The sequence below is a fragment of the Elephas maximus genome, chromosome 10, assembly GCF_024166365.1.
Source record: "Elephas maximus indicus isolate mEleMax1 chromosome 10, mEleMax1 primary haplotype, whole genome shotgun sequence".
Taxonomy (NCBI): Eukaryota; Metazoa; Chordata; class Mammalia; order Proboscidea; family Elephantidae; genus Elephas; species Elephas maximus.
The window spans coordinates 89,824,906-89,851,878 of record NC_064828.1 but is presented as its reverse complement, the minus strand read 5'-3'; the positions used below and the strand labels follow the sequence as shown (position 1 = coordinate 89,851,878).

The 26,973-nt window shown below is 49.0% G+C and overlaps 1 long non-coding RNA gene across 2 annotated transcripts; it reads right to left on the bottom strand.

Annotated features, from left to right (window-relative positions):
• Window positions 1-4,119: 4,119 nt before the first annotated feature.
• Window positions 4,120-23,496, bottom strand: LOC126084198 (uncharacterized). Of its 2 annotated transcripts, none has more exons than XR_007518972.1 (3): window positions 22,610-23,496; window positions 20,179-21,036; window positions 4,120-19,834 (listed from the first exon to the last, which is right to left on the bottom strand). It is a non-coding gene; the product is annotated as an uncharacterized LOC126084198 (long non-coding RNA). The 2 variants fall into 2 exon arrangements; XR_007518973.1 differs by having other exon boundaries at window positions 4,120-19,831.
• Between the last annotated feature and the right edge of the window lie 3,477 nt (window positions 23,497-26,973).

Genomic DNA, 26,973 nt, shown 5'->3' with positions numbered 1-26,973 from the left:
CTTCCTCTGCGTTCCTTCGGGAAAGGATGGATCAGTCTGCCATCCCGTGACTCGGAGGAAACCTGAGTGGGACGGATGGAAACTGGGGCAGGGGTCTGGGGGAACAGCCATATGGGGCTTTTCTCAGAGCTGGATAAAAGAAGAACAGTCAGGTTGGTGCTGGAAACCAGGAAGGGAACTGACAGGGTTTTTTAAATGCTCTGTTGTTTGCTCCTGGTCCCTGGGTGGTGCAGAGGATTCATGCACTCAGCTGTTAACCAAAAGTTGGAGGTCAAAGTCCACACAGAGGCACCTCAGAAGAAAGGCCTGGTGATCTACTTCTGAAAAATCAGCCACAGAAAACCCCACGGAGCACAGTTCTCCTGTGACACACACGGGGTCACCACGAGTCAGAGCTGAGTCCACAGCAGCTGGTGTTGTCTGCTTCCTACCTTTCTCCAAAAGCTCCAGTACTCATTGCCCCCTTTTCCTCGGGGTTTGCAGGACTCCGAGCCAGAAGGGAAGATGGCAGTGTCTTCTGCAGGCTGATGCAGGGGTTCCCACAGCATCTTGTGAAAAAGCCCCTGGAAAAGTGGGAGGGCTGAGGAGAAGGAGGTGGGTGGGCACTGGCACTGAGGAGAAGGAGGTGGGTGGGCACTGGCACTGAGGACAAGGAGGTGGGTGGGCACTGGCACTGAGGAGAAGGAGGTGGGTGAGCACTGGCACTGAGGAGAAGGAGGTGGGTGGGCACTGGAGATGGGAGGCAGTGGTAAGTGCGCTGGACAGTACCCAGCTCTCTACTGTGCTCAGTCACTGGTGGGTTCTACCAGGATGCTTAATAGTAACTGTGGGCCACGCCAATGCAAATATCTCAGTGGACTGTGGGTTCTCTAGGTTTCTCCTTCCCGGCAAGATGCCTTTAAAGAAATTGTTTCTTAATTAAAAATAAGACTCAGAATCCTAACAAACCAAAAATGAAACCCACTGTAGTTGGCCCTAAAAACCCCTGATAGCTCCTTTTCTGGAATATTTGCGTTTATCTGTCTTCCCCAATAGGTTGCCCCTGAGGGCAAGATTGCATCCACCCTGCTCTCCACAGCATCCTGACGCCCCAGGCCTGAACATACACACCATCCATTTGTGTCTGTAGACTGCAAAGTTGGGAGCTCTAACTAGAAGAACACACGTGCAAGGGCCTTGCAGTATCTAGCACATAGGTGCTCAATAAATGCCAGTTGACTCTGAGTCTGGCAGGGCTGTTTGGTTGTCACCAACAGCCCTGCCATTGATTGATTGCTGGGCTCACACTTCAGCAAGTGGGTGTGCCCACAACTAGCCTGCCCAGTCCTAGGTAGGGAAGCAGCATCCGGCCCTTCCCCTCCCGAGCTTCAGCTGCTCACATTGTCCACACTCAGCCAGCTCTCTCCTAGGGCGGGTAATGGCTGCCTTCTATCGTCCAGTGTCTCTTATGGAGGATATGTGTCGGGGTTGCCTCCAGAGCTGGGTAGATGCCTCCCCTAGCAATCCTCCTCTCAGTCTCTCTTGCTAGCACTAGGTCCCTGGATGGCTCAAACAATTTTCACTTGGCTACTTAAAGGTTGGTAGTTGGAACGCACACAGCAGTGCTGCAGAAGAAAGGCCCGGCAATCTGCTTCCCTTAAGATTACAGCCAAGAAAACCCTATGGAGCACAGTTCTACTCTGTAACACATGGGATTGCCATAAACTGGAATCTACTCGGATGCAAAGGGTTTGGTTGTTGGTTTGCTAGTACTGATCCAAAGAGAAACTGCCCCTCGGGCCCTTTGCAAATGTTTCTTGAGGAAAAGGAGGGGTTTCCTTCCTGGGCTTCTTTCCCTGCCTTAAGGACTAAGGCATTTCCCCAGCAACAGAATTCATTGTCTGACTAGTGCTTCCTAGAAGTCAAAACATTGACAAGATCAGGTGACCAAGGGCCTCTAAGGCCCATTTGACCCAGCCACTCCTGCCCTCCCACCCAACCAGCCTGGTCACATGGCATCCTGATGCTCCTCACCCAGGTTTCCTGGTAATGGTTGACAAGGGAGGGCTGAGCTGCTCACCATGCCTAAAGGCCAGAGTAAGCCAAGTCCTGCCCAGCTCGTCTCAGGCACTTGCTCCCACCGTCCCCCCACCCCCCAACCCCCGCCCACACCACCTGCAGGCCTCCTCCCAGTTTCTTTAATCTGTCGGCCCTGCCCACCTCTTGGCCTTTGCATAAGCCAGTGGCTTTCAAATTTGAGCAGGTACCAGAATCCCCTGGAGGGCTTGTTTAAACAGATTTCTCAGCCTCACCCCCAGAGTTCCTGATTCAGCAGGGGCCCTGGATTTGCATTTCTATCAGGTTCCCAGGTGATGCTGGTGCTGTTGGTTCTGGGAGGACACTTCAAGGACTACCGATATAAAAACTTTTCTCAGCCTGGAATATTTGTCACTTCCTGGGGGGAACCTTCCTTTAACTCCTAGAAGATATGAGGTCCCACCGCTACATGCTTTCATGGGGCCCAGTACTTTACCTTCATGGCACTTATCACGTTTTGCAATTATTATAACTTTGTGAAAATATTAAATTGATGCCAGTCTCCCTCTTCAGCCTGTATCTGTTTTGTTTGTCATTGTCTCCCCCAGGCTAGAACGGTGCCTCGTACAAGGCAGGTGCTTAACAAATACTGCATGAATGAATGAGTGAGTGAATGAATGAACGAATACACGCAAAAGACTTTTGGAGGCTTTCTGTGGTTACTCCCAGCTCAGGTGGCTCTGAACATTAGTGGAGCCGTGAGAGGCAGCAGGGTGTAATGGTTCAGAGTATCAGACTCTCTGGGTCCCTGTCTGTTGTTATTGTGTGACCTTGGGTCGGTTACTTAACCTCTCTGTCACCTTGTTCATCTGTAAACTGGGAATAGTATTCGTGCATAAGGTTGCGTGAGAATTAAAGGAGCTAATATGCCACGAGTGCTTATATTTGTGCCTGCCACATGTTAAGACCTATCTAAAGTTACTAAATTAAGTAAGCCCTGTGGCATAATGCTTAAGCACTCAGCTGCTGATCAAAAGGTTAGCAGTTTGACCCCATCCAGGGACTGCAAGGGAGAAAGACCTGGTGGTCTCTTCCACGTAAAGATCACAGCCTAGGAAACCCTATGGGGCAGCTCTACTCTGTCACATGGGGTTGCTACGAGCCAGAATCGAGTTGACTGCACCTAACAACAACAACAAGACTATTCAAGGGGGCAGTGGTAGTTCAGTGTAGAATTCTCACCTTCCATGCGGGAGACCCAGGTTCGATTCTCAGCCAATACAACTCACGTGCAGCTACCACCCATCTGTGAGTGGAAGCTTGGGTGTTGCTGTTACGCTGAACAGGTTTCAGCAGAGCTTCCAGGCTGGGAGAAAGGCCTAGGGATCTCCTTCTGAAAATCAGCCAGTGAAAACCCTACGGATCAAAATGGTTTCATCCTCAACTAATAATGGGAATGGCACAGGGCCGGGCTGTGTTTTGTTCCGTTGTGCGTAGGATTGCCGGGAGTCGGGGGCAACTCGATGGCAGCTAACAACAACAACAAGGTTATTAAGGTGCCTGCGAGTGATGTCCGTCTTGCTCTACTCAGACCCTTGGTCTGTAACTGGGGATCAGCCTCAGCTTCTGGAGAGTTCCCTTTGATAGCCTGGGCTAAGTCTTAGGCAGGAGGAAGTAGCCCAGGGTTTGGGTTTGGATTGATTTCCCCGGAAATCACCATCCCCACTTGCCCTGGCCTCAGTGATGGTCGCATACAGCGTGTGTTGAGGTGGGGGGCTGTCTTCCACCCCTCTGGCAGCTCCCCACGTGGATGGAACTGGTGTTTCTGGCCTTCCCTCACCGCCTTGCCTGGCTTGGAGCTGACTCACCGCCAGGAGGAGGAGGTGATTAGTATGCAGGGCAGGTACTAGGAGGAAAGCTGTCTCCACGCAACAGCTCTTGATGTGTTTCTCTGATTAGTGTGGCAGAGAGAAGACTGCAGCTTTTTCCTGAATGGTCGCCACGTGGAGCTGGAGTCATTAGCGTTGCGTCTCCCGCTTGCCATGACCCGCTGACCGTCCTAAGTAGATAAAAATGAAAATGGCTGAGACAGCTGCAGGACTCAGAAATCAATGGCCTGGTGGCTTTGCAGCCTTGAGAGAGTCCCTTATATGGAACTTCCCGGAATAGCCCCACCTCCCGCGTCCACTCACCTCCTCTAAAATGTCCTTAAGGTTTCTGCTTCCGTACCTGCTTGTTCCCAGGGAAGTGAGAACCTCTTCTTAGGAATGGAGCCCAGGTGTGAGTGCCATGATTATGGCCTCCCCCATGGGTGTGTGCCCAGATACCAAGAAGATGGGCAAAGGAGGATGGAGCTCCAGGTAGCGGGATCAGGTTGACAAATGACGGGAGGTGAGAGGAAGCCTAGAGCACTGATGGACCTGTGATGGCTCAGCTGGGCTGGAGCAAAGGGGGCTCTGGGGGCTGGTGCAGGAAAGGAAGCTGAGATCTGGACTTCATCCTGGGGGCAATGAGGTTACGCAGAGTGGGGAGGGTATCCTGTGAGGCATGAGATGGCATTCTAACATGTCTTCAATGTGATGGATATTCCTTTTGTTGTTGGGTGCCGTTGAGTTGATTCTGATGCCCAGTGACCCCATGTGACAGAGTAGAACTGCCATTTAGGGTTTTCTTGGCTGCGTTTCTTGGTTATAATCTTTTTGGCAGCATATCACCAGGTCTTTCTCCTGTGTAGCTGCTGGGTGGGTTCTAACTGCCAACCTTTTGGTTAGCAGTTGAACACTTAACCGTTGTGCCACCAGGGCTCCTTAACGTGATGAATAACCAAAAACCAAACCCATTGCTAGCAAGTTGACTCCAACTCATAGCGACCCTAGAGGACAGAGCAGAACTGCCCCATCGGGTTTCCAAGGCTATAATCTTTACCGAAGCAGACTGCCACATCTTGCTCCTGTGGAACACCTGGTGGGCTCAATCTGCCACCTTTTGGTTAACAGCTGAGCACTTAACCACTGTGCCACCAGGGCATATAATGTGATGAACAGGGAGTCCCATCTGGAAGTGGGGAGCAGTTAGGAAGCTATTGCAGTAATCCAGGTGAGAGATGCTACCATCTTGAATTACCGCCCACCTCCCATCTTCTGGCTTCTTCAGTGCACTTCACCCCCACTGGGGGAGCTTGGCATGAGTATCTATTTGCAATCTTTATTTACAACCTTTTATTTGCAATGCAAGGTTCCTAGATGGTGCAAGCTATTTGCTATGAGCTGCTAACCTAAGGTTGGTGGTTTGAACCCACCCGTCGACTCTGAGGAAGAGAGACCTGACAGATCTGTTTCTGTAAAGATTATAGCCAAGAAAACCCTAGAGAGCAGCTGTTCTCTGTAACATATGGGGTTGCCATCAGTCAGAGTTGACTTAACGGCAACGGGTTTGGTCTGGTATTTGCAATGGGGGAATCCCTGGGCGGTACAAGCAGTTCATACACTCAGCTGCTAACTGAAAGTTTGGAGGTTCAAGTCCACCCAGAGATGCCTCAGAAGAAATGCCTGGTGATCTATTTCTGGAAAAATCAGCCACTGAAACTCCTGTGGAGCACAGTTCTACTCTGAGCACATGTGTCGCCGCCGTAAGTCAGAGGTAACTTGATGGCAACTGGTATTTGCAGTCTCTGGGGGACAAAAGCTTGTGTTGCTCACAGGGAAACTGAGACAACCGGGGGGGCCTTACGGCTTCCCAAGCCTAGGAGTGCTGATGGGACAGACTGGCTCTGTTTCTTTGCTCCTCCTTGGCTATGTGGGGTTGGACTCGTTGCCATGTTGTTTTGAATGAATGCTTTTGGATCTTTTCAGGTTTTTCTCCTAATTTGTCACTTTCCTTCTCTGGGCCTCAGTTTTCCCATCCATGCAGTGGGGGTGGGGGCAGGAAGATGGGGGAATAGCTCCTCAGCTTGCTGGGAAGAATAATAATGCTTGCAAAGGCAGGACAAGTGTTTGGCAAGCCAGTATGCCAGCTCCATATCCCCACCGTTGTTCTTCCGCCACCTCCCCTACGACAGGACTCTACCACCGCCCCATTTGGGTGATGGTCTCCCAGCCAGCCCCCCAGCATCTGCTTGCCAGAAATCTGGCCTCTGAACTCAGCCTGGGCTTGAAGGGAGTGAGCAATGGTGCTAATTGTGGAGTCGGCAGGAGAGGCTGGGAGGAGGCAGCCAGAGAGAAATCATTTTGTGATGCGCCAATTACTGATCGGCTGGGACATAATTGCAGAGCTGCCATCCTGGCTGCTGGAGGTACCAGGCCTCCCTCTCGTTAATCAACGATAATCCAGAATTACGACCCTTAATGATTTGCAAAGACACTTAGGCACACACGCACACATGCTCTCGCACGGACACAAGTAATTGATAATCAACCATGTAATTTGAGGCAATAATTCTGTCCAGGCCAGATGACAGGCTCCACCCTGCCAAGAGAACAGAGCCCAAATCACAGATGACCCCTACAATGGGTGGCAGATTCCCTGGGGGAGGGAGGCTCCTGCGCTTCTGAGGAGTGGGTGCCGAGGGGGGGGCCTCCAGACATGGGCACAACACATGTGTGAGCAGCAGCTGTCTCTGGACGGTAGCACAGTGGTGATTTTTTGTTTCATATTTTTACTTATCTATATTTTCTCATTTTTATACATTATTCTTATTTGTGGGAGAAAGGAGCCCTGGTGGCACAGTGATTAAGCACATGGCTGCTAAGTGAAAGGTCTGTGGTTCAAATCCACCAGCTGCTCCACAGGTCAAAGATGTGTCAGTCTGCTTCCCAAAGATTTACAGCCTTGGAAATCCTATGGGCAGTGTACCTCGGTCCTATAGGGCTGCTATGAGTCGAAATCGACTTGACAGCAATAGGCTTTTTCTTTTGGTTTTATAATTTGTGGCATTAAAAAAGATCATTGCCATTGTCATTTCTTATTCATGACCCTAGCCCAATGGTCTCGAACTTCAATGTGCATTAAATCACCTATCAAGATGGTTAAAAATGTGGATTTCTGGGTCCCACACTAGGCAATTTAAACCCAAAGTCTGGTGTAGGGGCATAGGAAACTGCATATTTACTAAGCACCCCAAGTGATTTGGATATAGATGGTCCAGAGATCGTACTTCAAAAAAATAATACCCTAAGCCAGTGGTTCTCAACCCTGGCTTCACATTAACATCACCTGAGGCACTTTAGAAAATACTGGTACCTGGGCTCAATCCCTAGAGATTTGGACTTAATTGGTCTGGGGTGCATGCTGAGCCTCAGGATTTTGTTTTTAAAACACCACAGGTGATTCTAAAGGTCAGCCACACCCCATCATTTCAGTTCAACTCGTCTGGCATGTGTCTTCCAGCCTGTTCCTGTTCTCTTTGCCTTGGGGACCTCAGTTGTCTCGAACTTTAAGATGCATATGAATCACTTGAGGATTTGTTAAAATTCAAACTGTGGTTCAGAAGGTGGTGATGGGAGGGCTGCATTCCTAAACACATTCACAAGACAGTGATGCTGCTGGTCCTGGAGAAGTCAGGCTCTCTTCCTTCACTCAAGGTCCTGGGAAAAGTACATGAAAGTCCTGTTTTCTGAGTTCTTCTGGGACAGACCCTGCGCTGGTGCTGGGTCTATGAAGGTGATGCTGGCAGTGTAGACACGATCCTCAGCCTTGTTCAGGCGGTTGAGTGTCTAGAAGTCATGGAAATTGTCTTAAGTTCTTTCGAGTTTCTGGGAACAAGACATGCTTGGGTTAATGCAGGTTAACTCAGGTGATGGAGCCCCAGAAGTAGAGAAAAATGGTCAAGCAGACAGGCTAAGACAAATACTTGTGAAACCACTGTGAAGCCAGGAACAGGGCATAAAGCAGTCATTGGGCAAGATGGCCAGTTCAGACAAAACTTGGGCTCGTGCCTTGTAGTTGGGGCTAGAAGGCATCAACGAGGCCTTGGACATAAGAGCTTCCTGGGACTAGGCAGAGGGCATAGAAGAAAGAGCACAGGGCTTACGGTAACGGGGCTTGGTGTGGTAGTTAGTCTCCAGTGATGGTGGGCAGGGTCTCTTCCCATTCCCGTATGCACGTGCTACTCCACCCATCAAGAGGTGAAGTCTGTTTCTTCTCCACCTAAATCTGGGCTGACCTTGTGACTTGCTTGGACCAGTAGAATGTGATGAAGTCACGCTGCATAAGTTCCAGGGCTAGCCCTTTAAGGAGCCTGGCAGCTTATGTTTTCATTCTCTAGGAAGCCAGCTGCCATGTAAGACATCCAATTACCCTGCAACCACTATTTTGGCCTCATGGAAAGGCCATATGAGGAGCACTGAGGCACCAGGCATGTGAAAGAAGCCTTTTGGTCTCTCCATCCCAGCCCAGCCACCAACTGAATGCAGCTAAGTGAGTGACTCCAGCTAACACCATGTGGAGCCGAAGAACCGGCCAGCTGAGTCCTGCCTAAATTCCTGGCTCACAGAATCACGAGCAATCATATTCTTGCTTTAAGTCACTAACTTTTGGGTTGGATTATTACACAGCAATAGATAACTGAAACACCTGTGGTCTTGCCTCAGTTCTGACCCTCATGAGTAAGTCCAATAACCTTGTCAGGCCTGTTTCCTGATTCGTAAGGTTAGGGTTAAATGAGATCATGCATCTAAAACCCTGTGCACATGGTCTGGCACATTGCTTGCCCTCACACTGAGAATCTATGATTATTAATGAGGCAATGCCAAGGTTCACATGCCCCATACTCAGCCCTGACTGAGTGACAGCTGTTCAGACCATGTTATCCCGGGTCCTTGGATGAACAGCTGTCACTCTCCTCTAATGGGAGGACCTGTAACCATGGCAATGCAGTGCCCTGGCTAAGGGCAGTGGCTTCTGAGGCAGACAAGCATGGATGCAAGCCATCTCTGCCACTTTCTAGCTTTGTGACCTCAAGCAAGTATTTAATGTCTCTGAGCTTTGGCTTCTTCATCTGAAAAGAAAGGAAGTCAGTCAAGCTCCTCCTTGAGGAAGTCTACCCAGGTTAGCCTCTCCCCACCACATTGCTCTAAATAGAACTTTATCGTGCCCTGCTTACAAGACAGGTGTTAGTTTTTGAACTTTCAAAAGAGGGCAGAAATTAACTATATTGGCTGGAAAAGGAGTGTAGAAGACCTTTGACCAGACTTTGTTAATAATAATAGCTCCTCTTTGTTGAGTCCAGAGTCTGCTAAGTGCTTTGCCTATATTGTCCTCACAATACACCTTTGAGGGAGGTACTATGTCTTAGCCATCTAGTGCTGCTAGAACAGAAATACCACAAGTGGATGGCTTTAACAAAGAGAAATTTATTTTCGCACAGTCTAGTACACTAGAAATCCAAATTCAGGGTGTTAGCTCCAGGAGAAAGCTTTCTCTCTTTGTTCGCTCTAGAGGAATGTCCTTCTCACCAATCTTCTCCTGGACTAGGAGCTTCTCTGTGCAGGAACCCTGGGTCCAAAGGACACACTCTGTTCCCAGTGCTTCTTTCTTGGTGGTGTAAGGTCCCTCCATCTCTGCTCACTTCCCTTTCCTTTTATCTCTTGTAAGATAAAAGGTGGTGCAGGCCACTGGGCAAGGGTGTTACATCCCACCCTAATCTTCTTTAACCACAGGCAGAGATTATGATTTATCACACATAGGAAAATCACAAAATGGAGGACAACCACACAATACTGGGAATCATGGCCTAACCAAGTTTACACATATTTTGGGGGAACACGATTCAATCCATGACATACTATTATCACTATTCCCCACATGGGGTGTGAAGCTCTTCACCTTTGGAGTTGGGTGGGGCTTTGCAGAAGTCACTGTAATTGGCTGCTGTGTTCAAGTACATCTGTGAGCGTATGTGTATGAACACTGCTCTTTCTCCCTCCATACCTTAGGAGCTAGTAACGAAATACACAAAAGCATTATAGACATCGAAAGGAATGATTTTTCACCTAACTCAACCCATCTGTTCTACCTGCAGAGCATATCCAGAAGTAGATCCCTTCTCGCCACCTTGGCCACTACCTCCCTTGTCCCAGCCACCATCCCTTTACCTACATTCTTCCCATAGCCAGGTCTCCCTGCTCTCCCACCCTTGCCTACCTACAGAGTGATCCCATGAAAATACAGACAGATGATGTCACCCATCTGCTCAAAACTCTGCAATGGCTCCCATTTCACTTGGAGAAAACACCAATGTCCTTCCAATAGCTCTTAAGGCCAACACTGCCTGCCCCTCCACGACTCCCTTTCTAACTTCATGTTCTACTGCTCTCCGCTTGTTCTTTCCAGAACCACCTCTCACCACTGGTCATGTTCCCACCTTTGCATTGCAACTTCCTGTGCCTGGAATCCTCTTCTACCAAACAGCTCCATGGCTAGCTTGCTCATCTCCTTCAGGTCTTAACTTATATGTTACCTTCTTGAGAGCTTCCCTGACCATCCTATTTAAAATTGCCCCCCATCCTAGGGAAGAAGTCCTGGTGGCACAGTGGTTAAGTGCTTGGCTGCTGATTGAAAGGTTGGTGGTTCAAACCCACCAGCTGCTCCGCAGGAGAAAGATGTGGCAATCTTCTTCCATAAAGATTACAGCCTTCGATACCCTACGGGGCAGTTTTACTTTGTCCTGTAGGGTCACTGTGAGTCAGAGTCAACCCAATGGCACCCAACAACAACACCATCCGAGGGCACTGGAGCCCCTTTCCTGCTTTTGCTTTCTCCATAGCATATATTACCATCCAGTGTCCCGTTATGTCACTTGCATATTTTCTGTCCTAACGCCTCTGCGCGTGCATGCGCGCGCGCGCACACACACACACACTTGAATTTACGTAAGCTCCAGTATGGACAGGAATTTTTGTGTGATTTGTTTACTGCCATTGTCCCAATTACCTGGCACTAGCTCATTAAAAGCTTGTTACATGAATGAGTGCAACAGCACACACACATACACGGTATGAGATGATACTACAGGCATCTTCAAAAAATGAACTGGACTCAACTTGGCTTGTGTGTTGGCACAGGTATTAAAGCATTCCTCTAGCATCAATTGGTTTCCAGGCCTCTGTTTGCTTTGAGTGTGTGTGTGTGCGCGTGTAAGTCATGCATCTATAATGTGTGCAATAAAGGCCAGTGGGGATGGAAATTTGATGATTGTGGTGGTGGTAGATAATTAACTCAGTGAGACCGTACTGCCCCATCCTCCTCAAGGCCCTGCCAAGCCAGACAGGAATTGCCCAGTGGTCTGGAAAAGAACAGGGACCCAGGAAGGTGACAGGCACAGGCAGGGGTGCCTGGCTGAGGCCTGGGCTTCCCAAGAGGGAAGAGGGTCGGATTGGAAAGAATACTTCTCAGAAGAGGCATGATTCTTGCCCCAGTTCTGTCCAGGCCGATGTCATAAGGCTGACCAGTCCAGTTAATTCAAGTACTGCAGGAAAAATATTCATGTGGGGCCAAACAGTGTGGGCCATCCATGCACTGTCTGCGGAGCTCTTCCTGTTTACCTGATCCGCCCACATTCACTCCAGTGGCCTCTCATTAGAGGTTAGGGCTCCACCACTACACAGCCTGGGGCTGAGGGTCGGCCAGGTACCTGGTGGATGAGAGAACTTGGCGAGACTGGGAGCCACAGGAGCACAATAGGGTCCCTTCCAAATGAACCAACCAAGCGATTGCCTAGGTTCAAAGGGGAGATGTTTCTCTTGAGAAGACATGGCTTTTGGTGGTGACTTTTAGTCCCCCCAAGTGACAGAGTCCCTGAGATCCACACCCAGGATGTCTACTCTCTAGTTTATGGGGAAGGTTCCTTGGGCTAGATGACTATATCCACTACAAGAAGTCCAAGATGTGAGGAGCTTTCTTCACTGCTGTACCTGGAACCCAGAACTGTTTCTGACGAATGAATGGACACTCAGAAAGAGTAGTGGTCTCCGGGCCTGAACCCACACCTGGTTGACTCCAAAACCGGTTGGCTCCAAAAACGTAGTTTATCTGTCACTCTGTTTGTATCCCTACCAAGGCCTGACACTGGGTGAATGCTCTGTGAATACTGGGCTAATGGGTCCTGCAGCCGCGGGACCAGTTAATAATGATCCCCCTGAGCCCCCCAGGAGGCCCCCTCAGCTGCACAGGCCAGCACCTTTGCTCCCGGCCAGCAGGGGGCACAAACACATTGTTTTCTAGTGGACTTCTTGCTAACTTCCCACACACATGGTTCCCTACTCTCTCCTGTTATTTGTGATGATGGGTGTGTTAGACATAAAGGGACCCTACTTCAACCAGCATGTTTAATGTCAGGAGCATTCAAATTGTGGGCTCTTCCGCAGCAGGCAGCCCTCTAGGAACACGTGGGACCAAATATTTACCAAGTGGTTGCTTCGCCAGGCACGGTACTAGGCATTCAAGGTGCTGCCTTGAGGTGTTGATGGCATCAATTTTACAAATGAGAATACTAAAGTACTATTTTTACCCCATTTACAAACGAGAATATGGAGGCTTGGTGCTAAGTAACTTGTCACCCCTACCCTGGAAGCCCCCCTTTCTGCTCCAGGGGGCAGACATGGGCAGGGGTCCTGCCTGGCTGAGGCGGGATTGGAAAGAACACTTCTCAGAAGAGAACTGGCTCCTGCCCCAGTTTTGTCCCAGTTCTTGCCTCCTCAGGGTTTGTCACTGGTCCCCAAAGCTCTGGGCAGGCACCTTGAGGAGGCCTGCCAGCGCTGTGCTGCCCGCCTGGGGCATCCAGGGACACTCCCTGCCGGTGTCAATTCCAGCCACCTGGCACACACTGGGGAGTGTCCTGGGTGGTGGTGGGGGGGCGGGGAGGCAAAGGCCAATCCTTTGGGAGGCAGAGAAGATTCCAGAGCATATCACAGCATGGCCATCTAGCCCCCTTTCCCCCTTGGCATTTTGCATACGAGGAAACAGGCCCAGAGAGAGGAGGCCACTAGCCCAAGGCCACTTAGCTTGCAGTGACAGAGCCAGGGCTGGAACCCAGGTCTCTGGTTGCCAGTCCTCATTCAGGCTTCAGCTCTTAGTACAGGCTACAGCTCTTTGTCCTTGACTTATGACGTGTTTGAGTTACCAAGAAACGCACTTATGACCGTTTTTTTTTTTACATCGTGTCATTTTTTTTTTATTAGTAAAATATACTACGTACAATGTTGCAGCGAGTCATTTGCTGATGTTATCATTGTCAGATGTTTACTCACTGACAAAGACTGGATTTATAAAGATACTGATAATAAAAGGCAATAATAATGAAAGCTAAAAAAAAGAGGTATTCAGCTTACCTCAGAACTGACTTTTAGGACACAGTCTTTGGAACGGAAACCCATTGTAAATCAGGTACTACCTGTATTCTCTGGGGCTTGCAGTAGCTTCCTTCCTACCACCCAATGCCCCACCCAGCCCTGCCAAGTCCCATAGCAAACCCTACTCCTTCTTTTCAAGGCCCAGCCCCACCCCCGCTTCTGTGGAGCCTTTCCCTCCTTGATTTCCAACCTTTTGCTCCCTTTAACGCCTCAGGCACTTGCGTTCTATTCCTGTTAACTTGCCTCATCTCCCCAGAGGATAGTTTAAAGCTTTGAAACAAGCGCCACGTGTCAGCGCAGTAGGATGGATAGGGCATAGGGTGCTGGACCACTAACTCAAGGAGGTCACTTGACCTTCCTGGGCCTCAGTTTCCCCTCTGGTCTACAGCCAGGCTTTTCAGATTCTGTCCATGGAGTCTGCCTCGGGGGTAGGGGTAAACAGGGGCCCGCACCTGCCCTAGATTCACCTGCAGCAGACTCACTTTCTTGCTTTCTTAAATATTTGGCTTTTGTGGAGAGAAAAAAGGACCTGAGGCTGAGAGAAATTAGAAGACCATTTTGAAGTCCTTTCTACTGTATTCTTGTTGCTTTTGTATCTCTCATCCCCCAGTAACCAAAGCCAGTTACCGTTGAGTTGATTGCGACTCATGGCAACCTCGTGTGTCCGAGTAGAACTGTGTGGCACAGGGTTTTCAATGGCTGATGTTTTGGTAGTAGGTTGCCCGGCCTTTCTTCCGAGGTGCTCAGGGTGGGCTTGTTGGAGGCCAAGCACATTAACCATTTGTACAACCCAGGGACTTCCACCCCTCAGTAGCTAGCAGGTGTATGGCCTTTTACATAGAGTGGATTCTCAACCAATGTCTGGTGAACTGAATTGTCAGTGCTGGGAAGCAGGGCCGTGCTAAACCTAGCTGGACAGGGAGGGACAAGCAGGAAGTAAACTGCCAGGGACAGGTCAGAGGGAAAGGGGGCCAGGGACAGTCTTCTAAGGTGAAAATGGCCTTGGAAAAGGGGGCTGAGGCTGCCCTGAGTCTATGGCTTCTGCTTCCCGCCTCCTCCAGGTTCCCTCCTGGCTTCCCCTGAAGTGAGCCATGGCCTCTCTCACAATCCTGCTGCGGGTGCCACAATGTCCTTGCACAAACCCTGCCCAGGCCCCTACTGCCAGGGGCCGCCCACGTGGTTGGGCAGACATGAGTCTGGCAGACATTGGGGTGGCTGAGCTCTCCTGGCATGGGGTTTGAAAGGGCTGTGGGGCTGGCATGAAGCAAAACTCTGTGGCCCGGACAGCCCGCCAAAAGTGAGGCAAGCCGCCCAACCCTGGGGCCCCCCAAAGGCAGACCTTTCCTAGCTGCAGAACTCTGCAGGGCTTCCGTGGGGCAGTCTTGGGGTGGGGGGAAGCAGGGCTCTCTGTGCTTTAGTCAAATCGCAGGCCCCATTTTACGTCGTGTGGGTACGTTAGTTCTGCTTCCAAACCTTGGCTCCTCCTGGAGCTACAAATTGCACTCTACCCCTTCATCCTGTAGCAGGACTTCCATGCCTCAGGGTAATCAGGGACCACCCCGATTGTGCAAGTGTGGCCACCCACAATTAGAAAAGCCTGTTCAGTGCAGTGTTGAACTCTGACCAGGGTAAGAAAAGGAACTAGAAGTAAAAAAGGAGAATTATTGTTACAGCCCCAAGAGCTTCCATTGGAGAAGCTTCAGAACATAACATATAAATTTCATTGTCATCGTCATTTTCATTGTCATTCCAGCGCCCCACCTCTGAACTGCTCTAAGCTTTATTACTTATTACCATCTCCCTCTGCCTCGTTCTTTGGGCCATTTGTCACAGTCATTCATGCATTCACCTTAGAATGTCTCAGGAGGAAAGTCTTTAATCTTTGTTAAGAACTTACTATATGCCAGGCACTGTGTTAGGTACTTTACACACCTTATTTTATTTAGTCATCACAGCGACCCTGTGAAGTTGATCTGTTGGGATGCTTTTGGCTACAAGTAACAGCAACCTCACCTTTACTGGGTTAAGCCAAGGATTCCTCATTGAAGAATGAAAGGATCGCTTGTTTCAGGAACTAGTGCAGAGGGAGCTGGCTCCAGGACAAGGTAACTGATTTGCTCAACTGTGCCACCAGGACCCAGGTTCTTTCCACATTTCCGCTCTATCAGCATTAGCATGTTGGTCTGGTTCTCAAAGTAGCTCCCTTCATCACAGCAAGACAGCTTCTGTGGTCCCAACAATTGCTCAAGACATAACATCCAGCTACAGAAGGACAATTGTTTCTCTCATGTTTTAGGAGCGAGGAAATATTGCCTAGAACTCCTCCTCCCCCAGCAGACCCCTCTCTACATCTCATTTACTGGAACTGGGTTACAGACCCATCCTAAAATAAATTGCTGGCAAGGGAATTGGGATACAAAGTTTAGTTTAGACTATTCAGGACCCCCACCCCCACTCCAAGTCACATGATAGAGGGGGTCGTTGCTGTTAGGTAGGACTGAGTTGGTTCCAACTCAAAGCAACCCTATGTATAACAGAATGAAATGTTGCCTGGTCCTGTGCCATCCTCACAGTTGTTGTTTGAGCCCATTGTTGCAGCCACTGTATCAATCCATCTCGTTGAGGGTCTTCCTCTTTTTCAGTGACCCTCTACTTTACCAAGCCTGATGTCCTTCTTCAGGGATAGATCCCTCCTGATAACATGTCCAAAGTAAGTGAGACAAAGTCTTGCCATCCTCACTCCTAAGCAGCATTCTGGCTGTAATTCTTCCGAGACAGACTTGTTCATTCTTCTGACAAAGTATATTCAATATTCTTTGTCAACACCATAATTCAAAGGCCTCAATTCTCCTTCGGTCTTCCTTATTCCTTGTCCAACTTTCCCATGTAAGTGAGGCAACTGAAAAACAGTATGGCTTGGGTCAGGTACACCTTAGTCCTCAGAGTGACATCTTTGATTTTTAATAAAAGAGGTCTTTTGCAGCAGATTTACCCAATGCAATATGTCTTTTGATTTCTTGACTATTGGTTCCATGGGTATTGATTGTGGATCCAAGAAAAATGAAATCCTTGACAACTTGAATATTTTCTGTTTATCATAATGTTGTTTATTGGTCCAGTCATGAGGATTTTTGGTTTCTTTATGTTGAGGTGTGGTCTTTGATATTCATCAGTAAGTGCTTCAAGCCCTCTTCACTTTCAGCAAGAAAGGTTGTGTTATCTTATAACACAGGTTGTTAAGGAGTCTTTGTCCAATCCTGATGCCACATTCTTCTCCATATAGGCCAGCTTCTTGGATTATTTGCTCAGCATACAGATTGAATAGGTATGGTGAAAGGATATAACCCCGATACACACCTTTTCTGATTTTAAACCACTCAGTATCCCCTTGTTCTGTTTGAACAACTGCCTCTTGATCTACATACAGGTTCCACATAGGCACAATTACGGGTTCTGGAATTCCCATTCTTTGCAATGTTATCCATAATTTGTTATAATCCACACAGTCGAATACCTCTGCATAGCCATTAAAACACAGGAAAACATCTTCCTGGTATTCTCTGCTTTTAGCCAAGATCCATCTGACATCAGCAGTGATATCCCTCATTCCATGTCCTCTTCTGAATTGGGCTTGAATTTCTGGCAGTTCCCTATCGATGTACTGCTGCAACAATTTTTTAATTATCTTCAGCAAAACTTTACTTGTGTGTGATATGAATGGTATCATTTGATAATTTCCACATTCTGCTGGAGTCAGGCAACCCTGAGTTCAAATTGTGCTTCCCACATGCTATATGTAGCCTAAGGCAAGTTACTTAACCCCTCTGAGCTCCAATTTCCTTATTTTTAAAAAGAAGAGAATAGCTGAACCCACCTCATTAGCTGAGGATTAGAAGAGATAATGCATTAAAACATTTAGCACAATACCTGACACATAAGAGGTGCCTGACATTGTTGCTACAACCATTTCAAAGTCTGGGGTATAAATCTTCTTCCCAGCCTCCTGTAGGGGAGATGCTTTCTGGGGTCAGTGTATCCTCAGGGTAGAAACGAAAAAGACTTACTGCTGGAACCATGACAGTGTTAACTGGGAAGTAGTCTTCAAACTCATGGAGGGTGGAAAGCCAGGGTCTGTGTCCCCTCATTTCCAGCACTGCAGGCCCCTGCTGCTACCTCCTCTCCTGAGGTCGCAGTCCTCACACGTATAGGGGACTGACCCAGGAGCAAGCAGCCCTCTCATGGGACAGTGGACAGGGCAGCTCTGCCCTGTCCCAGGTGGCCTCTCTACCGAGCTATTTCTGCCTCTTTTCCCAGCCTGAACAGAGGGTATTTCCAGGAAACACCAACTACCTTGGCTTTGGGAGCCGCCCCTATCAGTGAGGTGTCCTGTGAGTTCCCATCTACCCTTGGCCTCATGCACACCTCCCCAGATGGCTCTCTGTTTTTGTGTGCAGATATTTGTGATATATGCGTGCCTGCAGCTTTGTCTGGGTTCTAGGCCCAAGTAGATCTGTGCTGGCAAGCGCTAGGGGTGGCACCACCCTTGGCAGCAACAGCCCAAGGACACTTTTTGTGCCTTGAGGTCCATGCCTGGGCAGGGCCCCTGCCTAGTGGGTGAGTATTGACTCCCTGCACTCCATCTAAGTCTTGGGGGGTCCTTCACACAGAAATTGTAAGTGCTGCTAACTGGAGAATGAAGTTTGTGCCCTGGCCCCCCGTTTCTCAGCATATCTCCTGGAGACAGGAGTCCTCCAGCTACCAGACTGACATCATGGCAGCTGCGATAATAAAAGGCTGGAAGAGGCCAAGAACAGGCGGGCCCGCTAAACCACACCTTTGTTTCAGCAATTTTGGATGCTCAAAGATCTTTCCGGCACCGTCTGCCCTTTTGCTTGGCTGGACGCTTGCACAAGACCTGGCTGCTCCCAGCTCAGTCTCTCTGAAAAACATGTTCAGCCCCCTCCCGAAAAACTCAAAACACAGACACTCCTTATGCATTTTCCTGGAAACATTCTATAGCTCCAGCCTGGGAAAGCTTCCAAAAGTTTCCTGATCCAAAGATAATAATAATAAAAAAAAAGAGGTGGCGGGGGGAGAGAAACTTGGGCAAATGTTCCTGTTGATTAATGTTTAAGGGAACAGACTTGGATTGTAGGGAAAGGAAAAAGGAAGGGCTTTCCAGGTCAATTTAAACATTTGTGCTGTTTTCTTTAAAGGCAATTTCAAAATAGCTGGCCTCCCCAAAGCGATTTCTTGGAATCTACCCAGAGGGCAAAAGCTTACCCTTCCTTCCCCCATCTGGAAAGTTTTCACACCAGAGGCCCTGCTCATTCCTGAGCTCTGGCTTTAGAAAGAAAGAAGGACTTTCCCAACCTTCCAAGACTCTCTGCCCTCCCTCACCCGGTTGACCTATCAGGAATTATGTTTACTCCACTCCAGAAGCAGCTGAATTCCAGCTGTGGAGCTATTATGTAACATTTAGGAACCCTCTGGCTTGAAAGGTCAAGGAGGAAAGTATACTAATGACACCTAACTGGCTAAAATCTGCAAACGGGGAAGCACAGGGAAAAAAATTCTTGACTCAGGGTTCCTTACCAATTCAGCGGTGCAGAACAGCAGGTTATTAGCTGATAAGAAATGTTTTTTAGTGGGCTTACAGAGAAAAATGCTGACTGACCTAACCCCCCAAAGTGAAACGCAAGAAATGAAATTCAAACATATTTGTCAAGATTCAAAGCTACTTTCACTTACTCATGGGCGCTCACTGTTTTTGATGAAACCACAGCATCTTGCTTAAAACAAGCCTCTGGAACAGCAGAGTAAATAGAACCTTAATTTGGGAATTTGCCCACTGATTCTTGACTTCTGTGGGCAGGTTGTAACACCAGGTTAGAGGCAGAGAAGCTGGGGTGGCAGTCTCCTACGAGGTCCCCTGAGCTTCCAAAGATGCTGTCTTTGCCTGAGGATTCAGGCAGAGAGGGGAAATCTCAGAGCCCGAAGAGGATCCTTTAAATACACGGAAGGTGGCCAGACAGGACTAAAACAGCGCTGAGCAAATGGCTTTTTAGGCAGCTGAAGCCCTCGGTAGCTCTCTGAACAACTGCCACCAAGCTCTCCTGGTTGCCGGGAGTGCTGCAGCATCAACGGGCCTTTCCCCCTCAGTCTCTGGGGCTGCCATATGTCTCCTGGGACTCATTGGGGCCCTCACCATATGTCTCCTGGGACTCGTTGGGGCCCTCAGGTTAATGGCAGTCCACCTCCCTACCTTGTTCTAGAATGACTGGCAGCGGCTACTCAGCAACAAGCTGTCTTGCCCAAACCCATTCAATTTCCTGACTCTTGAGATTCCGTACCTTTCCAGTAGCATTGCTGGACACCCAGGCAGCAACAATTAACCACCATGGGTATACTCTGTGACTGAGAGAATTAGTATCCAGAGTAAGGAACTTCATGAGGTCCTCCGTTTATTCCTGCTGATAAAAACGGATACAGAAAATTAGTAAGAGAGATGGTGGGCTATGTCCCAGGGGCCACCCAGCTGTTGTGCAAGCTTCCTTCTTCCTCACTTCTTTCTGTCCTGCTGTCCCACTTTAAGCATCTAAACACTCCCTACCACCCACCTTTTAACACCTCCAGGACCACCGCTGCTCCTGTCACCACCCCCTACTGGCCTAACTACTTTTCATCCAGGGATTTCCTGAGTACAGCCTACCTGATTGCCAGGGACAGCCCCCCCAAACACACCCCAGCAAGAGAGCTCCTTCCCCCTACCCCAGCAGTACCCCCTTGTGGCTTTGAGACCCCAGAAGGAAAGTACCAGGAAACCCCAAAACAGTCTCCTCCCTGAAAACAATGGCTTCCAGGGTCTGCTCCAGACACACTCACAGCACCCGAAATAGCCTCATTGTCCTCTTGTGCAACATCCAGGAATTTGGTGAAACTCATCATTTTTCAGGTTACCGATAATGCAAGCTTGGAAACTGAAACAGGAAGGAACACAGGCTGAAAAAGCTTTTATCCAGCCCACAGCATTTCTCTCTCCAGATGCAAGATAGTTTTTTTTTTTTCTTTCCAGCAGCCCTTTTGTGGGGTTAAAATTAGCTGGCAGCATTCTAGTCACATGCTAGACAACAAAACAAAAGGGAGTAGTTCCCCTGCCACTCCTAAACGGGTCCAGGACAGACCTTCTTAATCCATGTTCTGGGAAGCTGGCTCTTCAGGCCTTGGTATAAAGGGGCCATACCATGAACTTCCCTCTCTTATCCGTTCCTGCTATCACCATGCAGAAAGCAGACAATGTCAAGGCTGTTTGGCATCTCAAGGCTGGCCTCAATCTCAGAGGGCACTCAAGGGCCACAAATGGCTTCTGCAAATCTTCCCACCCTAATTTGGGAGAGGAAGGCTGAGGGGGAAAAAAATCCCAAAAAACAAAAACTTTGGAAGTCGGCAAACACTATCAAGGACATGGAGAGGGAGGAAGGGTAGCACCTGAAACGTGAACTTGGGCATCAGCTTCTGAGGAAGTTGGCTGGTCTTGACATAGTTAAAACGCCAAAAGACTGCATCGGAGCTGTTTGTGGCAATAACTTAGGAAAGATTCATTATCTCTGGACTCAGGAGAAGGGCTCCTCATGACTGGCTTTGTTCTTCCAGCTTTGAATTGCCACCAGAAACCCTGGATTGAAAATAAGCCTCTGATTCACACACATAGGCAGGAAACATCCCTTGTGCTCAGTACAGAAACATGTCCGTCAACCTGAGAGAGGAATCACCACCACAAAATATGCTTTTGGCTTGCCAAAGCTTAGCGGTTTCCAGAGCCAAGAACCCAGCTGCTGGGTTGTCTGGGGAAGGTGAGACGGTGGGCCTGGGTGGGAGGGAGGCTTTCTGAATCACCTGATGTCTGCCTCCAACCCCTGTTTAATTCCAAGCTGAAACTCACCCCTCAAAATGTCTCCAAGGCCAACTGCTCCTAAAAATTGCATTGTAACACTAAGCCTCCCAGCTCTGTGCCTGATGGCAAGGTGAAGCAGATGGTTTTTATTGATTAATTTATTTATTTGGAAGGGGCGACTTTGGAATCAGGAAATTCCAGCGAGACAAACAGAGTGCGTAGCCTAGCCAGAATTGCCGTGACAATCATAAGCAGACAACCAGTGAGAGGCTGAGGAAAAGAAATTGCAGCTAAGCCCCAGGAATTTGGGGGCATTTCAGCCTTTCTGTAGACCCTGCCTCCACGTCGGCCACACAATTATGGAGAAATATCTCGTTTGGCTCAACATTCTATGGTATTCGAGGGTTTGTGTGAGCTACGTAAGACCCACTTTGCCAAAAAAAAAAAAAAAACCTCATTGTCAAGGGGTCAATGCGATTCCCACTCATAAACCTAGTGCCCTCCAGTCGGTTCCATAAAAAATAAAAATTATTATTATTATTTTTTATAGCAACCCTATATATAGGACAGAGTAGAACTGCCCCAGAGGGGCTTCCAAGGCTGTAATCTTTACAGAAACAGACTGCCACATCTTTTACCCTCAGAGCAGCTGGTGGGTTCGAACCACTGACCTTCAGGTTAGCAGCAGAGTGCCTAACCACAGCACCACCCGGGCTCCTGACTTTGTCAAAAGGGCTTCACAAATCCAACCAAAAGGGCCTCTACTTGCATAGCACCCTGAAGTCTTCATTATGCAAACAGACCCAAACAGAAACCCCCACTGCCTTAATGCTCAGCACATAAAGTCCTCTTTAATAAACATACACCATTCTTCAGTGGAACTGCCTCGAGGTGTTAAAAGTACATAAAGGTCAGTAAGCTGAAGCCCTAGATAAACAGTGTGCCGAAATACATTTAGCGGAAAATATTGAAAGCCGCAGGAAAAATACATTCCTTTCCTGGGATGTTAAGGAAGGTTTAAGTTCAGGAAACCTTCAGGAAATGATAGCGAGTTGGGTTGAGAGAGAATACTGCTCACCTTTATTATCCCCAGTGCAAATAAATCACTAAATCTCTGGCTTCCATAGGCTTTGGCCAGAGTGGAGTATTTCATTTTTCCCCATTAAACAGGCCACCCATAGAGTTGGCACCACACACCTGAAAATATACCGGATCTGAACGTGCTATTTTGTTTCTGTACATTGAATCAGACTGTGTTTTCAATACAGTGTGTGCAAAACCGGGCGTGTGCCCTCCATCCAGACTGCTACACCCTCGCACATAGCCACCCGAAATCGCAGCGTAAATGACAGACCTGTTTCACCTTGAATCACGCGGTGTCTTGTGTCTGACAGGAACATGCCCTCTTTCACTGTTGCCTGAGGTGGTGTCATGCTCACGCTAAAGCCCAGGGTTCTAAGGGACCTGGTTTCCTGTACTGCCATAAGCTGACTTCAGAAAGAACTCGAGTCCCTGCCTTCTCAGGGTCGGGAGACAGAACAAGAAGGGGACAGGCAAACGCTCTCCCTAAGATGGACGCTGCATGATGTAAGTGGCTGGCTAAAATATCTGGCATCCTTGCAGTTTCAAGCTGCCAGCTAAATATTATTAAAAAGATAAAATACGCTCAAACTGTGCAGAACGTGTGTGTTTGTGTGTGGGGGGGGCGGGAACTGTGTTTACATCCGGGTTCTGATGACTCAAAGCCTTACACTTGGGCCTGCTGAAAATCTCTATGAAAAACACAGCTTTGTGAACCAAACCTCCTCCCAGGAGCCGGCTGGAGGCCTGGGGGCTGGGGAGGGGGGTATGACAACCGACCTAAGAACTGGGTTTAGGCCCTCAGGCCAAGGAAGTGCTTAAGCGATTCACCTTCCGCGGGGCTGCCTCCTCTTGCTTCGGGACCGGAGCGGGGAGGGTTAACCTTTTTCCAGAACATTTATTTCACCATCTCACTGACTAGAGGGAGGAGGGGGGGAGAGCGAGAGCCTGCCGCGCTGAGAGGCTGCGGATCACAAGGCCATTCTGATAGCCTCCTGTCCCCATGGCAACTGCAACGGCATTTATCAGTTCCTTCTGCGCACAGGCACAGCAAATCTGCATTGCACATGGCAGGCTTCCAGCATTTCAAATGAAAGAGCACTTTGAATGGCTGCCAAGTTTGGAAGGAGCAGAACTGTCAGGGCTGCTTAAAGCTGGCAGTTTATACTGGGGAGGCTTTGGCTTCCCAGAAGCCTCTGGGCCTGGCGAGCTGCCAAGTACTTAGCGGAAGCTAAAAAGTAACTCGCTCGCCTCCCTCCCCTACCCCTGCTCAAGCTCCCCCTCCACACCATTCACCGCAGTGCTCTCAAAATTTTCCACATGTCCTGTGTCACCAGTGCAGACTGTACAATGAAAACCAGAACGACGGCTGCCCACGACCGGGCTTTTATTAATAATCGGGGGGGAAGGGCCGAGGCAGGTTTGGATCAGACACTGACAGCCGGGGCTTAGGGTCTCCGCCGTATCTGCCCTAACCACTGGGCGTGAACGTGTGTGTATGCCTTTCAGCCTTAGAAATGCATTAATAAAAATAAAAATAGAAGCAGCTCCAGAACTGTAGACACCCTGATTACTGGGGGGGGGGGGGGGGGACGACAGGGGACGGAGGGTGGGTTTCGGTTGGATAGTTTGCAGCTTCATTTAGGCTGGGGAATGGAGTCCAAGCAGACAGCGTTGTTCAGACTGAGCCTTTCCAAGAGCTGTGGGGATGAGGGTTGTTACTGAAGCTGAGCCTCTTTCTGCAGCTTTCCTTGAATCCTTCGGGTGTCGAGGTGAAAGCTCGGATAGGGAGAGATGATATTCAATGGAAAGTTTAAAATATAACTTCTGACCATCACACAGCCCAGAGCACAAGGGGTTCTACTGGCAAAAAGTGGAAATTGGCATAGTGCTCCCCGTGCTGATTAAAAAAAAAAAAACTACAGTGAGATCAAGGGCCCAGGCTTTATTTTCCAGCACAAATAGAAGGAAAATTGTCTGCCGCTTAGGCGGTTGGATAGAGTTCAGGAAAACTATGTCTGGCATTAATTCCAAAGTGGAGGTTTTGGTTCAAGTGAGGCCCATTAATTTCAGTAAACTGTTTTCACTAGTCCAGACCCTGCTGTGCAAGGACTATTTATTACCTTTTGCTAACCTGATGTCCGCAGAGTTGTAAGCAAAGGGGAGAAAAAAAACCCAAGGTGGAGATACCTATATCTTGGATCAAATGGGTTTTGCGCCTTCCCTTTGGGGGCCGTGTTTTATGGGGGAGATTTCTATCCCTGGTTTTTCTTTACCAGCCCCCGTTTAAAACAAAACAAAAATTCCATTTTGCACTGAATTAGAGAAAAAAAAAAAATCCTGATGGAGAAGAATCTCTCTTCCTTCAGAAGGGCACCTCCCTGCCACAGGGATGTTTTGTGTGCCTGTCCAGGCTGCAGGTCCAGCCCAAAGTCCTGACATGATTCACCCTGACGATCAGTCTAAAATACACCAAGACAGTCAATTTTGGCATTTCTTTTCTCTTAGGAATTTTACTAGCTGCCTTAGAAAAGCACATAAATTGCTTCCTGCTCCCTCTCTTTTTTCCATGCCTCTTCTCTGAATCCGCACCCCCCCCAGTCCATCTTAATGTCATTTCAAAGAGAAGGATGAAAAGGGGGTGTTTGTCAGGCGGTCCGGTTTGTGGCTTTCCAGCCCCCCCAACACACACGCGCGCGCGCGCGCGCGCGCGCGCACACACACACACACAGAGCTGAGGACGTTAATCAGAATTAAAAGCCAATCAGTACCATTAAAGCATCAAACGTGAAGACTTAGAGTAGGAGGGGGAATTAGAGGAGTGGGGGTATGGAGATTGGGGTGGAGGGAGTGGGAATGGAATTCAGTCCCTTTGGCTGATTTACCAAAATAAAGACGGGGAAAGGTAGCGCCCATTGGGTCTGCTTGTCAAATGTCAAAATTATTGGTCTTCCCTTTTTTTCACTTGCCCCCGCTTCAACACAGTCAAGTTCTGTGCGGTTCCCAAGTGTGATTAATCTCTGGCAGAGGCCAAAAACAGGAGTAGGTTTTTTGGCTCCCCGTTCTAATAAACAATCTGTTCTTGGGAAGAGTAGGTGAAGGGGGTGGAGGTGCGGGTGGGAGTAACCTGCGGGCGTTGGGGGGGGGGGTAGGGGCAAGGAAAGGAGGAGAGGAGGGGGCGGCATCTCGGTCAACCCCGCTAACCCTGGCAGAGGCCCGCCCCCCCGGAAAATGCAAGTGCCCCTCCTTCTGGGCGCGTGGTTTTGGGGTGGGTCAAGTTTCCTGCCCTTAAGAATGTGAGCAGACAGTGGCTCCATTCTTGTAGCCAGGTCACAGTGGTCCAGGGGACGTCGTGGGGCGGGGAGGGGGGGAGCACCGAGGGATCGGGGAGGGGCAGGAGAGAGGACCCCGCGAGTCGGAGACTCCGGACCTCTTTCGAATGCTCTGGGCATGCAGACAAGGGGCGAGTGTGCACCAAGACTGCTTGCCGGGAAGGGAAACCGAGGCAGCGGCGGGGAAGGCTGCGTAGGATGGTAGGGTAGGCAGTATGGTAAAGACGAACAGGGAAAACCAGAAGCTATTCAAAACAAACAAACAAAAAACAGTGCTGTCGAGTCTATATGGAAACCCTGGTGGCGTAGTGGTTAAGTGCTACGGCTGCTAACGAAAGGGTTGGCAGTTCAAATCCACCAGGCGCTCCTTGGAAACTCTATGGGGCAGTTCTACTCTGTCCTATAGGGTCGCTATGAGTCGGAATTCAAAACAAAAGGAGGGGCTATTTCGCGGCATCGGAGGTCGCTGGTCTCGAAACTCCGAAGGCAAGAAAGCAGGCTGTGGATTTTGCTGTGGGTTTATTGTGTGCGCAACCAGGCAAAAAGCAGCAATATGAAATAGTGGGGAGGGGGCGATCCATGTGCGAAAGTGAAATCAGTGCTGAGACGGCTGCGCTCGGCTGGCAAATGTCACCAAGGAGAGTGCAGTGGCACCGAATAAAAAGATGAATAATTGGCTACCTCTTGGAAAAGAAATATAAAAATATCAATAAAGACGAGAAACCCTCTTCTTCTCAGCCTGAAAAACAAATCCATCTCACCCCTTCCTCTCCCCGCCCCAACACACACACACCCCTCTTCTCTGCAACCAAGAAGCCTCAGTCAGGCTCGCTTTCCTTTAGATTTAATTACATGAAAATGCTGAACAAAAACCTGTAATTACACTCTTAGTCCCTGCCACTCAGGCCCAGCACACTTCCTGCCTAGTTTTGTTTTTGCAAGAAGAGGTCACTGCCTCTTTTCTTTCTAAATTGACCAAAACAAAAAAGTAAAATCCCCAAATAAATCCAGCGGCTCCCAGCTTCACCATTTGGGCTTTGGGGCCAGGAAATCCTTCTTCCTGTAGGAGGGATGAGAAGATGACAGACTAACCTTGCTATTGTCTCACGTTTTAGCTCTTAGGGTGAGGGGCAGTCACTTCTTGTTTGTCAGCCAAGGGGAGGGGGGAATACAGAAATGCTAGGCTAGCCATCCAGAGGAAACACTCCAGCGATGAGATAAAGAAAGAGGACAAGGCTTCGCATCAGGCCTGACTCTCTGGCTGTTCTACTAAGACGGGCTTAGAGCTGGAAAAGAGATTCCTGAC